The sequence below is a fragment of the Temnothorax longispinosus genome, chromosome 2 (genome assembly GCF_030848805.1).
Source record: "Temnothorax longispinosus isolate EJ_2023e chromosome 2, Tlon_JGU_v1, whole genome shotgun sequence".
In the NCBI taxonomy this organism is placed as follows: domain Eukaryota; kingdom Metazoa; phylum Arthropoda; class Insecta; order Hymenoptera; family Formicidae; genus Temnothorax; species Temnothorax longispinosus.
Window position 1 is genome coordinate 10886819 of NC_092359.1, and position 15987 is coordinate 10902805.

Below are 15987 nucleotides of genomic sequence, written 5' to 3' on the forward strand. Positions count from 1 at the left end.
GAATGCAAGCAGTCTGTCAAATTTGTAACAGCTCTATGCGAGAGAGATAATAAGATAGAATTTCCCGTTTTAAGGTAACGTTATGATGAAGATATCGTATCATTGGTGCTATTTGTTTCCCAGGCATAAATCGAAGAATATTGGGCAAAAATTAATTAACGCTGTAAGTACCAGTTTTACGAGAGTACAAATTTAAAATATAAAATTTTATGTTATTGATTTAATTTTGTAAATCTTTTCTATTATTGCTTCCTCATAGAGGAAGCTTTGTTTTCGTAAAAAAAAAATTTTTTTAAGTATTTTTGGCAAAGTGTTTAGAATGTTCTAAAACGTCGAAAAATCACTTTTGTACAAAATGTCCGTGTGTATGTATGTATGTATGTGTGTACGTATGTATGCTTTTGTTGTCCGTATATGCTCTATAACTTCCGTAATTTTTAAGATATCGGGATGTTTTTTTTTTTTAATCGATAGAGTATTATTCAAGGAAGGTTGGCATTGAATTTGGCGATGATCGGTAAAGGGGTTCTTTTTTAAAAAATTTTTGAATTTTTTTAGAAATGTCCGTGGTTGCTCTAACTTCCGCAAATTTGGAGATATCGATCTATTTTTAATTTTATTATATTTTTTAGTCTTTTCTACCCCTATTTCATATATAATTTTTTAAGATTTGGTTGATTAAACCCAGCTTTATACGCGATTAAAGGTCCATAATTTTGCTCGCGTACAAAGCTAAGTCTAATCAACCGAATTTAAAAGAATTATATATGAAGTAGGGGTAGAAAAAAGACCGAAGTAAAAATTGTTTTTTGAGTTTTCGATGCTAATGTGTTGCCAATCAGAGCCAATCAAAGGGCCGTATTAGCATCTTAAGACATCACTTCCTCTATGAGGAAGCCAAATGCAAATTTCTAATTTGCACCATTTTTATTAACAAACCAGATTTTAATTTCTATTTGTTTATTTGATTTTAAATCAAAATGAAAAAAATGCCCCAAGAACTTGCTATTTTAATTATGAAAGTAGCATTAATTATTATTAGCCGATATCACATTACAATATAAAGATACACAAAGATATATACAAGCATTATGTTTATTAATTTGTTTTCATTACGATTTCTACAAGTTATTGTGCATTACACATAAAATATGAAGTTAGAGGATAGATATAAATTACAGTTTAACGGTTTCATAATATTCGATTAAATAAACATGTGAAGGTCTATAACAAAGTTGACATTGACTTTGACTAAAATCGGAAAAGTCTGCAACTTTACTCGTCTTAAACTTTAAATCTTCTATTAAACTCGACCGATTCCCTGACGCGGTCCTAATAAAAATTCATATTAAAGTTCTGAATGCGTACTATATGCAATGGTTGCGACTGAGATGTTTGAAAACATCGTAACATAACATTAATAACAGGCTGATGTATAATTCTTGCAGATGATGTTACTCGATAAAATACGTGTACTTCATACGAGAACCCATATAACATATTATATTAACGTGAAATCTTTGCTTTGTTTATACATTTTTTTATTGGCTTTATGGATTTGAAAAAATCTTGCACAGAATTAAAGTATGTGCTCTACTCTGTGGACGACCACCGATTTTGTAACAAAATAAGTAAATAAAATAATTTAAAAAATCCACTTTAACAATATTTGCTTCGTATAAAAATTCTACAACTTGATGTTACAAAAATGAGGGTGCAGGTCCATTCAATAGACATAAAAAAATATCATACCGTTTGTAGATGCCTCTCGTTAGACAATAAGGGCAGATATAAGCCGGTAATATAGAAAATAATAGAAAACGAATTAGAACGGAATTAAAAATGTCCGACATTATCGACATCGAGAAAGTTCGGCCTTCACTATAGAATCCCCTTAATACCCTGAGATGAGGGGCGGCAGTGTGGTCTAGTGGTTGAGCGCCAGACTCGTAATCTGAGGAACCAGGGTTTGAGTCCACTAGAGCCGTGGAATGTTTTTCCGAAAGCTGCGCCCTTCCGTGCAAGATTCAGGCCCTTGTGCGGAGCAAACTGGGCTCCGTCTTTCGGAAAGAGACGTTAAGCCGTTGGTCTAAGGATTAAAGTGAGAGGAGAAGGATAGCGTGGTGGTGTGGAGATGAGTAGTACATGCTGTTAATTCTTATTCTTAACAGATTAGTTAAACTTTCATCTCTAGGATTTCTAAGAAGTAGTCCAATCACTATGGGATATCGACTTCAACTTTTACAATTTAAAGTCGTCATATTGTCTCTCTAAAAGAAGATAAAAAATATGGAGAAAATAATCCTTTCTTTTTTAGCATATGCTAAAATGCATTATAATAGTATATATATTTATAATTATAGCGAGATTATAGCTGCGGAGATTATGCTTCGAAGCATTCCTCTTCTCTTTTCTTTTTTTTAATTATTTGTAATAACTATAAATTAATTAAATTGGTTTAAGCGTGATCTCGTTTAATTCGTAAGCCTTATCTGCATGTGTTATATACTTCTATTTTTACAGCACTTTAAGTGCGCTATTTATTTCTATTTTTACGACGTTAGTCAGAAATATGAGCTGTCTTTAATATAGGGATAACTGCAAAGTTTTACTGGAAAAAATCGTTTTGCACTTACATAGCTATGTATTATATAAAGCATTATTAGTGAAGCGCAAAATCCTATTTTTATAAAGCTGAAATTTTCAGGAATAATGATTCTTCTCAGCTTTATCTCAATAAAACATGCCACAAATAAAACTACGAAAAACACTCAAACTCATTAGCAAAGGCGCTGAAATAATTTGTACAAATAATAGTTTCTAGAAAAATCCAAGATATTTTCGTAAAAAGATAAACTGCTACACAGAAACAGGGAAATCAAGCTAAAGAATTCAAGTTAAATTGGCAATCTTTGATACGGAGCGCATAATTTTGCAGAAAATCGATTCTCTTTCGTTCACCGATTTCTCGCAGTATTTACCAATCGCGCATTTACAAATTAGAGAATTTATGTGATGTGGGATGGAATGAGAAATAAACATGGGTTTTCAGACGTCGTTGCAGCCGTAGGGAAAGACGCGGAGGAAAATTATAGCCGAAATGGCCTATGGGTGGGCTCTCGATTGTCGTAATAAAGATCTCGGAAATAATAACCGTTTGTTTCCCTCCAGACTGTTTCTTTCCTAGTTTCCAAGGAAACTACCGAGCGGAAGTTCCGACCTAGCAATCGCGTATACTCTCTAAATATTTTCGAGTGAAAATTTGACTCTTGGCTTGAGTGAATGCACTATCAACTCTTCACAGAGTGACTTTACACTTATTTTCACTCGATTCGAGTGAAATCTGTGACTCGAACTATAAAGTGAAAATAATCTTAATTATTCTCTCGAAGTGTCGGAGTGAATTGTGGTACGCTGGTTCCGAGCAACTCGGGTCGAGTGAAAATTTACTTGAACCGAATGGCTCATTGTCAGTTGCGTAGCCCGCGCAAGAGACGTGACGTGTTTTAATGTCGGACTTACGTGATGTATATTTGTGTTTATACCTAAAGATTTCGAAGAATTGTGGATATTAGTGCGTGGATTTTGTGAATATCGTGTTAAAAGACAAACATGTTTCCTAAGGTTGATATAACCTCACCACACGACATTTCTATCTATTATTTTAGAACGTTGATTAGGTTAATTTGCTAAGGCCTTCCGTAAAACCGTCCGTCGCCGCCGACGACGAGGGTGCAGCCGGTCAGCTGATCGCCCAGGGCATCCAGTATCGCCTGCACGAAGTTGTCCGTGTAGTGTTGCTGAAAGACCTTGACGGCCTTCCACAGACCCGGGATGCCCGGCTTCTGACCCCCACCCGGGTGCTCACCGTCAGGCTCGTCATCGACGTCGCGGTCATGCTCGCACGGTGGTGATTCCGCGGGCACAGATCGTAGCCGCGACGGCTTCGCGACGCCCCCCGTGGATGGGATCGTCGTGTATCGTGTCCTGATACTGACGAAGAGCCTCCTCCTCGCGCGCGACCGCAACTCGCGGCTTCCCGATTCGTTTTTCCTTAAACTAACTATTAGTTAGTTTACCAATAGGTTGGAACAACCGGGCCTTAGCAAATTAACCTAACCAACGTTTTAAAATAACAGGTGGAAATGCTATGTGGTGAGACTTAGGAAACATGTTCGCCTTTTAAGTAAAACTTTACTCTAAGAACGAGCGAACAGCAAAATCAGACACCTGAAGAAGGCACTCTAATCGAGTGCAAGTTCTCACTCAAATACACGAGTCAAATTTCGCTCGAGCGCGCGAGTGATCTAATCACTCGACAAATCGAGTCAATATTCACTCGATAAGATATGTTCCATTTTCACTCTTTGCTCGAGTGAATTTCCACTCGATTAGAGTGATATTTCACTCGAAAAAATTTAGAGAGTACCTCAAGAATATTGTACTTATGTTACAAAAGGGTAGCAGTGTGGTCTTGTGGTAAAGCGCCAGACTCGTAACCCCGAGGAACCGGGTTTGAGTCCACCTGATCAAAAGAATTTTTATATTCCAAACTGCCACCCCCGCACGAGTGGAGCTCGTGCGGTGAAACTGGGCTATATCTTTCGGAGGAGACATTAAATTTGAAATTGGTCGTCAAGCTTGGGGAGCTTGGGAGTTTTGATTTTACTTTGTCGCTTTCTCGGCACGTTGAAGCATGGAATGGGGTGAACTGACCAGTGAATGAACAAATAAGCGGCGTTTCCTATTCATTAGAGACGTAAAATAAAATTATTATTGGCACTACAAATTATTATTGGCAATACTACAGCATCGATGTAGTTGATTCAATATATCATAAATATTGATTATTAAAAAAAAATATTATAGGTGCTTTCAGAATAAAACATTTAGAAAATAAATGGAAAAGTGACAAAAGGACCGATATACCAGTGAATAAACAGAATTGCCAGTAAATGAACGGCTGCTTACCAGTGAATGAACATATGTATTCCATGTATTATATAGTCTCACTATCCTATTTAAAGAAGGAAAAATTCTATATAGAGGCATATAGGCATATAATGATCTTTAGCTCACGCAAGGCAATATACGCGGGGTTTCATTTACAAGGACAGACACGTGTGGGTATAGCTTTTCCCACTGCTTCGTCAAGCAGCGGCTATAATGCCGCAGCACACAAGATAAAATTTTTTTTTAAATTTCAATTTATTTCTATACTTTTGATGCGTTATTAATTTTAAATTTTACTCTTCCCGTAAGCGTCCATAAATTTTAAATCTTATAATAATAATTAAATGATATTATACATAAAAAAAAAGTTTACGAACAGAATTACAAAAAAGATTACGTAGCTAGATCGGTAATATAAGATTTTTATCTTTTAAACTTAAATTCTCCCAAAACTGTTATTTATGGTATTATGTTTAATTTACTTTTACACAAACAATCTTTATTCGATGCCTGAGAAATAAATACGAAAAATTATATTCTTAATTAATAAAAAATTGAATTACTTAATGTCGCTTCTTGTTCATTTATTTTTTGTGATGCGGTTCTTAAATATTATATTCTTAAATGTCGCGAAATCCCGCGATTATACTTAATAGCCCGAGAGAATTGAGTTCCCAGCTAGCTCGTCTTAGCGAAAGCTAATAAAACATAATAACGCAAAAAGCCGCGATCGCGATATGACTTTCAAGTAGCGCTCCAAAAAGGCTGCGACCGACCGGGGATCCTGAACAAACACACGGCGACCGATACTCCGTCGGATCCCTTATGCTCCTTATAGGTACGTCGCATAGATGCATTCTTAGCGCATCCTACAAAGTGCGCGTGCACGCCTGTGAGTGTGTGTTAGTGGGCGTTTATCTCGCAGCGGAGACGAACCGATGATGACGATGCGAATTCGGTCCGCCGTCAGTCCGACTTTCCTCTCCTACCAATTTCACGGCAGGTTAACCGCCACCACGGTAGGACAATGTTTTATCCACCTCGTATAATACGCATTACGCACGATGCGTGTTGCATCGCTGGCTCGGGCCTGGCGCGCGGTTACGCTTATTTGTATTTTTAATAAGTTCATTTCGTTCCCGCTGCCGATACGCGCGGCCTTTCTTCCTGCAAGTAACGCAACTTTCGATTCGAGCCTCCCCCCCTCCCCCCTTAAGAAACGAAAAGGAGAATCATTTGTATTCTCGTTTGTTAACGATCTTATTAGTCCTCGGAGTTCGACAAGTCGTGTCGACCTCGATTTCGATTCCCTCGGCTCGAACTGCACTGCGAACCAGCCAGCGTCCCTTTTATCACCTTTGGTTGTTTTGTAATAATAATGTAAATTTGGCGAAACGTAATTCACATCGTATCGAATAGCCTTTACACGAAGTAGGTACGACTCAACTCAAACAACGTTACGGTTAATTAATTAAATTATCTCAATGCTGCGATTCCTGTAGCATTTCTAATATATAAACGCGTTTCTCATTCCAGACATTCCCGGAGTAAAATCAAATTCGCCAGTTACTGTTGAACGACCGCGATAATCTCGCGAATTCCGACGATCGACCTTATCTTCCGCTGATCTCCAAAAAACGTGAGAATTCTTTGATCCCCTCGCATCAAGAATTAACTTGCGTTCGTTGCATTTTACGCTTTAAAGCCGAATTTACGCGGTTTATTTTCCAGAAAAGATTCCAAATAATTAATTTCACTGTCCTCCACGTGGGAATTACAGTATCAGTTTATACAACAAGTTAATACAAAGTTTTCATACGCAGTTTCAACATTTGGATGTTTAATCTAAACGAACACTTTCGTGGGTTCTTTGTATTTCTTCCGAGTGTCGTGCGATTTGTTCGGGAATTCACGCGTGTGCATTCGCTTTAAGAGACTTCGCTCGAACGACGCCTGCATTATGCGTATCTCGCGGCCCGATAACGTTAATTACATATATTTAACGATGTGATAATTACGCGAAGCCGGGTGCGCGCACTCGTGGACGTTTGATCGTGAGCCGGAGACCCCCGACATTTTTTTCCATACTTATCGTAACGCATAAGGCTTGTCGGCTCGCTATTACGAGATTATCATGCGCGTAAAAGTTAATGCCTTGTTCGCGGCCAAGAATGCGAGCGCAATTTCTTCCTCGTATTCTTTTGTTTAAAGCAACATTGTAATTACGTCGTTACATTCGATTACTTAACTATTATAACGGACCTTTGCCGTTTCTATATATACGTATTCTATAATTGCTGTCAATTTGTTTAAGTATGATCCCGTTCAATTTGCAAGCCTTATCTGCACGTGTCGTATATTTCTATTTTTACGACACGTTAGTCAGAAATATGAGGCTAAACTAAAAGTACAATGTTAGATATTGAGACACATGGTCGCTAATGAGGAATTTAAAAAGTTTACCGCATATAGCTGTCATTATGAACACCGGCTGGTTGACTCACCGCATTTTATTACAAAAGTACCTCATTAGAAGTAGTTTATTAAAGCGTACCTCCGAGACCCAAGGCTGTCCAATGAAAAACGGGGCCTTTCTTCAGTCTCCTTCGCTTTACGCTAAAACAACGAATACGCAACAGGTATTCTTATTTGTAAAAAAAAAACGTCTTTATATATCTAATGTTATTAAAAATAGAAAAATATACAATTTTACGTCGAACGCGAACGAACGCTCACGGGGGTCAGTAGGGCTATGATCAGACGAAGGTCGCACCCGGTAGACGCGGGAATCCCATCAGCAATTCTTGACTCGAGACTATCGTTCTCTCGGCATCGTTCTCCGAGCGGTCCGCTCGCCGATCGACGATTCTTTTGCCGAATCATTTTCGACGCCTAATTCCCCAATTTGAATTTACGCGAGCATGCGCACGAAATCACCCTTTGGCTCTCTCCCGGCACACATCCCAGCAATCAAGCGGAAATGGTCCGCTCGATCGTCCGATCTCTCCGCGATCTTCCTTCCTTCCTCTTCTTGTTGCGATATCTCCCTCCCCCCCGTCTCGCGTCTCTCTCGCTCTCCCTGCCCTCTCTCACGCATTGTTCTCCTTCTCGAGCTCGACCACGATCATCTCTAGAGAATATGTATAGGGTGGCGCGCAGCTCTGTAGACAAAAATAATCAAGTGTGATTGCTCGTAATGACGGGACTAAGTTGTCCAGCTTAACAAATGATAGTCCTGCGAACGGAGGGAATAAGTGGGGCAGGGCTGAGAATCGCGCGGGCGGAAGGAGAGAGAGAGAGAGAGAGAGAGAGAGAGAGAGAGAGAGAGAGAGAGAGAGAGAAGAATGGCTGGTTCCATTCGCAACCTCCTCAGGCCGGATCGGTAATCGATCCGATCCGCATGGAAAACGACGCTGAGATACGCGGGTTTCTTATTAATAGGCAGCCGCTTCCTTTTCGGGTCTCGGACGGTCTCGTAGTATCATCACGTCCCTGGATCTAAACGTCGCCGATCGGACCACGACCGGCGGCGAGAGTCCCGCGGCCCCGGTCAGATTCTCCCTTCTCCTTCCTTCCCTCGCCGCCTCGGTACCTTCCTTCGCCTTCGTGAATCGCGATCGTTTAACAATTACAGAAATCTCACGATACATCTTCATTCGAGGACACAAATTGCCTCGTTGACCCGCACGTTACGGGGAAAAGGAACCTTCGTCCACGGTGCGTCAATTGCGAAAATATACGTAAGAAAATAATCGGTTTCCGCAATTTTTGCACTTTTTCGCTCACCGTTGAGCCGGACCCCTCGATACCGAAGGACGGAGGAGGACTTTGTAAGTCTATTAAGAGTATCTGGGGAAAAGAGAAGGTAGAGGTAGAGGTGGATGTAACTGGAGGAGTAACAGGCGGCTACCGTCCACGGCGGTCTTAATGAAGGAGAACAGAGGGCGTGCTCGGGTGCACCGGCCAGTAAGCAATGTATCCAAACCTGTAATTATGTAGCTCGCTATACATCTCGTCCATAACGGTTATTAACAGGGACCTGACGTCTTTCGCCTCCCTCTCTTTCTCTTTCTGTTTTTCCCCGATCTCTCTCTCTCTCTCTCTCTCTCTCTCTCTCTCTCTCTCTCTCTCTCTCTCTCTCTCTCTCTCTCTCTCTCTCTCTCTCTCTCTCTCTCTCTCTCTCTTTTCTTTCTTTCTCTCTCTCTCTCTCTCTCTCTTGACGTACTTTTATCGTTCTACTTCGCTGCGCTTGCGGGACATTGCCTTCGCAATGTCGCGCTTAAAAACGTCCACCTCACTCCTCGGCTCGTCGGTTTTCGATTAGAGAACTCGGCCGACGCGACGTGGGGTGCGAACCTTTCGGCCGCTGATTTAACGTCCACTATTAGCACATTGACTCTTTTTCACGTCGTATATACGCACGTATACGTACAAGTGGTTGTAACGAGGTATATCAATAGGTCCGATCTTCCCGCCCGGATGGTAAGAGGCGGATGGTATCGCGACACACAACGAAAGACCATGCAGTCGGGAAGAGGAACGATCGGTACGTGCGGGAAAACATCTGCTACATCGCAGTGTTTTCCTGACGCACGTGTGCCTAATCGTGTAAAAGGAAACGAGCTACACCCTCGTCGTACGATATCCACCTGTATCGTCCGCATCGCGGCTCGAACACATACGGGACAAATTTATACAAAGTATTCGTCTAGGCTCTTATATAAAACGTGTTTTCTTTCGCCCGTGAATTCTCAGTGACTCCGCAATTTTACCTGAGCAAAGATATATCTTGGGATTTATCCTTTTAAGTATTTTTATTTAATTGCTAATAATTTTTTAAATTATTTCTTATTCCTCTGTTCGCTACTTTGAGCGTATGAAGCTAAGGAAAGAGGAAGAGAAAATGACGAGATAAAAGCGCAATATAACAAAACGAACGGCAGTATACAGTTCGTGATTCATGCGACTGGCGAATGATGTGAAACGTTTGGTAAAACGTCGCCGAATAAATTTCAGGATCGTAAAGACACCTCGGCCGATTCCGCGTCCGACAATAAACACTCAATGTTGCGCTGTCAGGCGGCTGGCGAGTCGTCGCGCCGCGCCGCGCGTAATTTTACCCGCGCGTAATGATCGTTTACGACCAATCAGAATCGCGTTAAGCTCTATTACGAGCTCACCGGTGAGCGGTGACAATCGCGCGAGAAAAGCGCGCACGGTAACGAGCCAAGCTGGCGTTTAATTCGCGCGTGATCACATCACGCTGCGTATATATGTTGAAACTCCCCGGCGCTCAGTGCAGTGAATCGTAAGGTGGATGATAATAAAGGCGATAAATTCATCACGCGCGCAAGCCTCGTCGTAAGCTCCGACGATATTTTTCGTCGGTAAAACACCGTCATTACGGGCGATCGCGCTACCTTGTAAACGTTTACAGAATTCAGTGGATGTGAGCGGTTCATAAGTGGTACTATTGATTATTAGCTAGGCACCTGTCATAATCTGCAATGCGCGCATTTATTAGCAATAAAATTCCTCCATTCCTTAACATGAAATATCGAGATGATTGAAGATAGGACCGTAATGTATAGTAATTGTAATATCATTTATTGATAGCCCAGAGCTGGCGTTCTAAGGCCGCGTACATAACCGTAGAATAAATTGATACAAGAATTTAAGCCACGATAAACAATAAAATAAAGTTCAGATTATAGGAAAAAATATTGGCATAAAAATAATTAAAAAAAGGAAAAGAAAGATGTGTGAGATGTATTGTATTGTATCGCACATTTACAAAAAGGTTCAAATGCAATAATAATATGCAAGTAAAGAGAAAAAAATAGTCTAAAAAGGATATGTGAAACACTTTTAAAATACATATTTATTTTTTATTTTTTATTTGCGCACCACGTACCGCGCCTGACTCGCATTCGCCGATAATTATTTTGTTAAAAAAGATATTTTATGTGGATAGTATACACTGTATAACAAAAAACAAATTTTTCACAAATATTCGATTAGATTATAAATTTGCAAATTATTATTATTAATATTTTTAATCTTTTTTTATTACACTGATTTGATTATGTTCCTGAATTATTATTGTAGTTATTTTTTATTATTATATAATATAATATAATATATAATATCAATATAATTCAGTGTAATTTTATGAACTTTATTCAACACTGAAAAAAAGGTTTGGTTATAATAACCTAAGGCTTGGTGAAATAGCTTCAACTAAAGGGTTTAGTGATTATGACGAAATATTTGGTTAATGTTAACAAATTTGGTTAATGTTAACAAATTCGGTTAACATTAACCAAATATTTCGTCATAATTACTAAACCCTTTAGTTGAAGCTATTTCACCAAGCCTTAGGTTATTCTAACCAAACTTTTTTTCAGTGAAGCAGTCTGTGCATCCCAAGTCCCGTTGGGTCAAGCAACGCTTATAATATCCCGACCCGTATACCCAGGAAACCGCTAACGCATAAACACATAATTTGAAGTTACACGGGATATCGATTCCTGCATACATCCCGTACGTCGTTCGATCTGCGCGCATATAATAACAAATTTCTCGAAACAGGTTTCGAACTGTTCGCAAACGCGAACGAAACTCTTGAGGCGCCAAGTAACCGTTTAAATATGATAATGTACTCTTCTCCACTGACGGAGGAACATAAGAGGGTGATCTGTAAAATATAAAATACGACGTGATATATTTACCCAAATGCGTTTAGATGCATATGCATTTATGTAAATTCGCGGATGGATTTACGTGCGTGTTTATACATTTCGAGTTGTTGCACCGTTTGGACATTCGTTTCGCCGTTAACCATGCCGTCACATTTCATATATCTCACGCATTAATATAAGAAACTTTGTGGTACAAAAACAATAAATTGTATATACAAATCAGAAACTGAATAATCTGATGAAAAGTAGTATCTTCTCTTTTCTATACATACTATACATAATTTTAGCTATATACATTTATAATATTTCGACGCTTGAGAGAATTGAAGCTCTCAATAAATAGTAATATATATTCATCTATCTAATTTTATATCAATTACCTTTCTATGAATATTAATCTCTCTTAGTCACTCTATATTTTCATAAACAAAATTGTACTATATTTTTGAAAAATTTGACACTTTAAATTGTCACTTCATATTGTAATTTAAATTATTATATCGAACTTAATTTTTTTGCACTTACTCTTTTCAGTTTTTTTATTTTACCAAATATGTTAATTATTTCTTTATAACTTGTGTGTTGTTATAACTTGTGTTTGTTGTTTTACATTAATTCTCGGATATTCTTATCAAAGTTTTTGATGGTGAGGTGATGTCAGTTATCAATTTCAAACTTAAAAATTAAATACTTTGACAGTAAAATAGAATAAATATATCGCTCGTATACATAGCAAATGATTTACGAGACTGTTCGCGGGTTCCAAGATTGCGGAGGCGTTCTGGCAAGGTCGCAAATTTGGTCTCCTGGCCGGCTAATGATGACCGAGGACGCACGACGAAGAAACCGGGACCGGAAACCGCGGCCAACTAATTTCACGATATAAAAAGAAAACCGGAGTTAGCCTGCCCAACGTAGACAAAGAACAGCCGACCTGTCATCCGTCGCTAATCTAATGTTCCTCGGTGTGAGTGCGGACTCATTGAAGAGTGTCGAGGAGAGACGAGAAAATCGTTCTGGGTCTTGCATCTGAGAGTCTGAGAAGTTTCGACGCATATTGTCGATAAAACATAATTGAACGTCACACAAAAAAATCATCTTGCAATTATCTTCATATTATAGTTTATTCAATTCTCAAGGCTCTATCTATTATATTTAGAAAGTGTTATAAATGAATCAAACGGAACATTTCTCTTACAAAAAGTAAACCGTACTTTCTCTACGACAAAGAGATTAGTCTTTCTCTTAATGACAAATTAGCGAAAGATACTGCATGCATAATGTCATTATCATCTGTTCAGCATTTCTTGAACGCGCTTTTCCTACTCTCGTATGTCTCTCGATTTTATTTGATTATTCGTCACAGTCGCCACAACTACGATCGTATTTTGTGTCAGAGCGTTCTATTATGTACCGACGCGAAGGCACAGGAAGAGAACGCGATGCGGGGATAGCAAGCTTTTATTTTTTTCATCTCTTCTCTCTCTCTCTCTCTCTCTCTCTCTCTCTCTCTCTCTCTTTCTCTGCATCTCGCTCTCCGATCGTAGTCGCAAAGTCGGTGCAAAAAACAGGCAGTTACCTAATGAGCGGCAATTGAGTGGCGACCAATTACAGGAGGGGCCGGACCGACGCATAAGATGCAACCGTCCAATGAGCACTGTTCAGCATCTCTGCCCTTTCAGTGTCTCCTTCTCCTCCCGGTCGCCGTGCAACTTCTCTCGCGGCGCGAAGGGAAAGGAAACGCGAAGAGGAAAGGATGAGGGAACGGAAAGGAGCGCGTGTCGTTTTCGTCTCGTTCGCCGGCATTAGAACAAAAGCGGTACCGGAAATTGCCGGTCCTCCGAACGAAATGGAAAAAGGTCATGTCGAATGAGACACGAAAGTATCGGGAAGATTATCGGAGAGATACAGAAACATATCTGACACTGCATTTTTTCTGTACGACAGCTTTCGATCTTCTAACAGCAATTTTTGAAAATTAATTTAGGAGATATCTTAATTTTGAGAGGAGAAGAGAAAATATAAGTGAGGATATATAAGTTAATAGATAAAAAGAAATAGAGATGAAAGAAAATGAGAGAAGGAAGAAGTTCAAGATACCGAGACATGAGAGGAACAGTGATCCTCATTGTTTACGATTTATATCTAAAATTGTATATCCTTTTACTTCGATTTCAACGATCGTTTTCGATCTTTTAATAACAATTTTAAAAAATTAATTTAAAAGATGTTTTAGTTTTAAAGATTAATGATAGGAAAAGAGGATAAAATAAAAATATGGGAGAAAAGGAAAGTTCGAGATATCAAGGTATATTTTCGTTCTTTTTTCAACAAAATGTACAAATTGTTTATTTGCATTAGTCCATATATAATATCGTTATAATTGTTAGTTTTATGATTGATCCATGTATTTTTATCTCAACTTTATAATTAACAATGTTTTTTTCTTTAATGTTTATGGTTTACATTTATGTTTAAAATTTAAAAATTGTATACTATTTTACGTCGATTTCAACTTAATAGACACCAACTGGATATCGCGATATCGCATATAAGCGATCATATAGCCTTTCATACCTAGATTTATCCTTGATTGCCTGTCCGAGCGGATAATAATCATAATCCAATAACGAGACAACCGTTGATTGCCTTTTTTCGTGCATTATAATGAACCGCGCGCGGCTTGTAAAATAACGATAGCCTTTATCGCGCCTATCAACTGAGGGGAAACTCATAAAGCCGGGGCCACACATACCTTGTTTGGTCCTGTTTATTACAGAGGCAATGCGAAAAGGGTTGTTTTAACGCGAGCGATTGTATTTGATGCAGCTTCGAAAGATAACGATAGAATGATAACGCGCGATAGTAACTTTATTGTTGAACTTTAAATATCCATTTACGTAGGGTGGTTTACTGGGTTTTTCTCCAGTCTCGCGGATAGCTTAAAGCGTATTTTTATATTTCCTCGCAATTTGACCGCTCACGTGCGGGCGTCGCGCTGAAAATTATTAATTTCTCGCGTGGCGAGAGGAAACTTTTAGACGAAAGAAATTATCGTTACGTAAACGACTTTATCTACCTCGTAGCGCGCGGTCACAATATACTCGTGAGTCGAGAAATCTCTGACTCGTTCAGCGACGGGAGTAGTCGGCTTGAAAAAAGATTGGGCCACCGAGAAAAGTCGAGTCACTAATGGCGTTAATTCTTCAACGCGTAATAGCTTGATATAGGCGTCTCCGATATCTCGTTTCGGGGGGGTTGCACGGAACAGGGGGGTGGGGACGAGAGGGGACGGTCCGGGTCACGAAAACCATCAATTGACCATTGTCCTCCGAGCGTTTCTCCGTGAAACGCCATTGTGGCGCTCGCGGAGAACCGGCAAAAAGCAGCTCGTCGTGCTGCCAACGCGCCTCATTTTGTTAACGTCTCTATTTTTCAGGCAATCGCCGAGACGCTTCGGTAACGATATAAACCGAATGAAAGCCACGTGAACTCAATAATGCCCGATCGATCCGCGTCGAATCCGTGTTATACAGAGAGTATCGTAAAACACGGACGCGGTATTTTATACGAAGCGTGTTTCGCAGATTGGTCCACTCCACGGAAACGCGGTATAACTTCAGAGTCTGACCTCTCCGAGGCGAGTCGGGGGCGCAAGAAAAAAAAAGAAGACGAAGAAAGGCACAGAGCGGTTACGCGCGATGAAATAAAATTGCTATACAATACCCACAAAGACGTAGGCGGCATAACTCCTAACAATTGAATGTCTTTCAATTAAAATCCATTTTTGCGCAATCACGCCGAGTTTTGCGGTTGTGAGAGGATATAAAACGGTATTTAATGAAATACAAACATTTCGTTTTACTGTTAGGACGGCGAATCGCGCGCGCGTATCGCGCGACAATAATACCGGCAGTTAAATTTGTACCCATCGCCAGTCCCTTGGCCAGTCCGCTTCATTTGTAGCGAAAAGAGATTGTGTTTGCCGTTCTCTCTCTCTCTCTCTCTCTCTCTCTCTCTCTCTCTCTCTCTCTCTCTCCTCTCTCTCTCTCTCTCTCTCTCTCTCTCTCTATCGTAGCTTGTTTGTCTGCGATATCTCACATGACTATCTATTACGAAAATAAGCTATGTACTTTATCTATTCTATTCTATCTACTCTATTTTTCTCTTAATGTGTTTCTTTCATTGTATGCTTTCTTGTAACGTGTGTCAATTTTGGAGCAATGTCTTAACGCTTCAGGGGACGTGTCCCGAGCGTATAATAAATGACGATTAATCAATCAATCAATCAATCTCTCTCTCTCTCTCTCTCTCTCTCTCTCTCTCTCTCTCT

General features: G+C 39.6%; 1 protein-coding gene across 1 annotated transcript in view; it reads right to left on the bottom strand.

Moving 5' to 3' along the window:
• Window positions 1-15987, bottom strand: part of LOC139809179 (retinal homeobox protein Rx-B) — a 143437-nt gene that overhangs the window by 91871 nt on the left and 35579 nt on the right. The window lies entirely within an intron of this gene.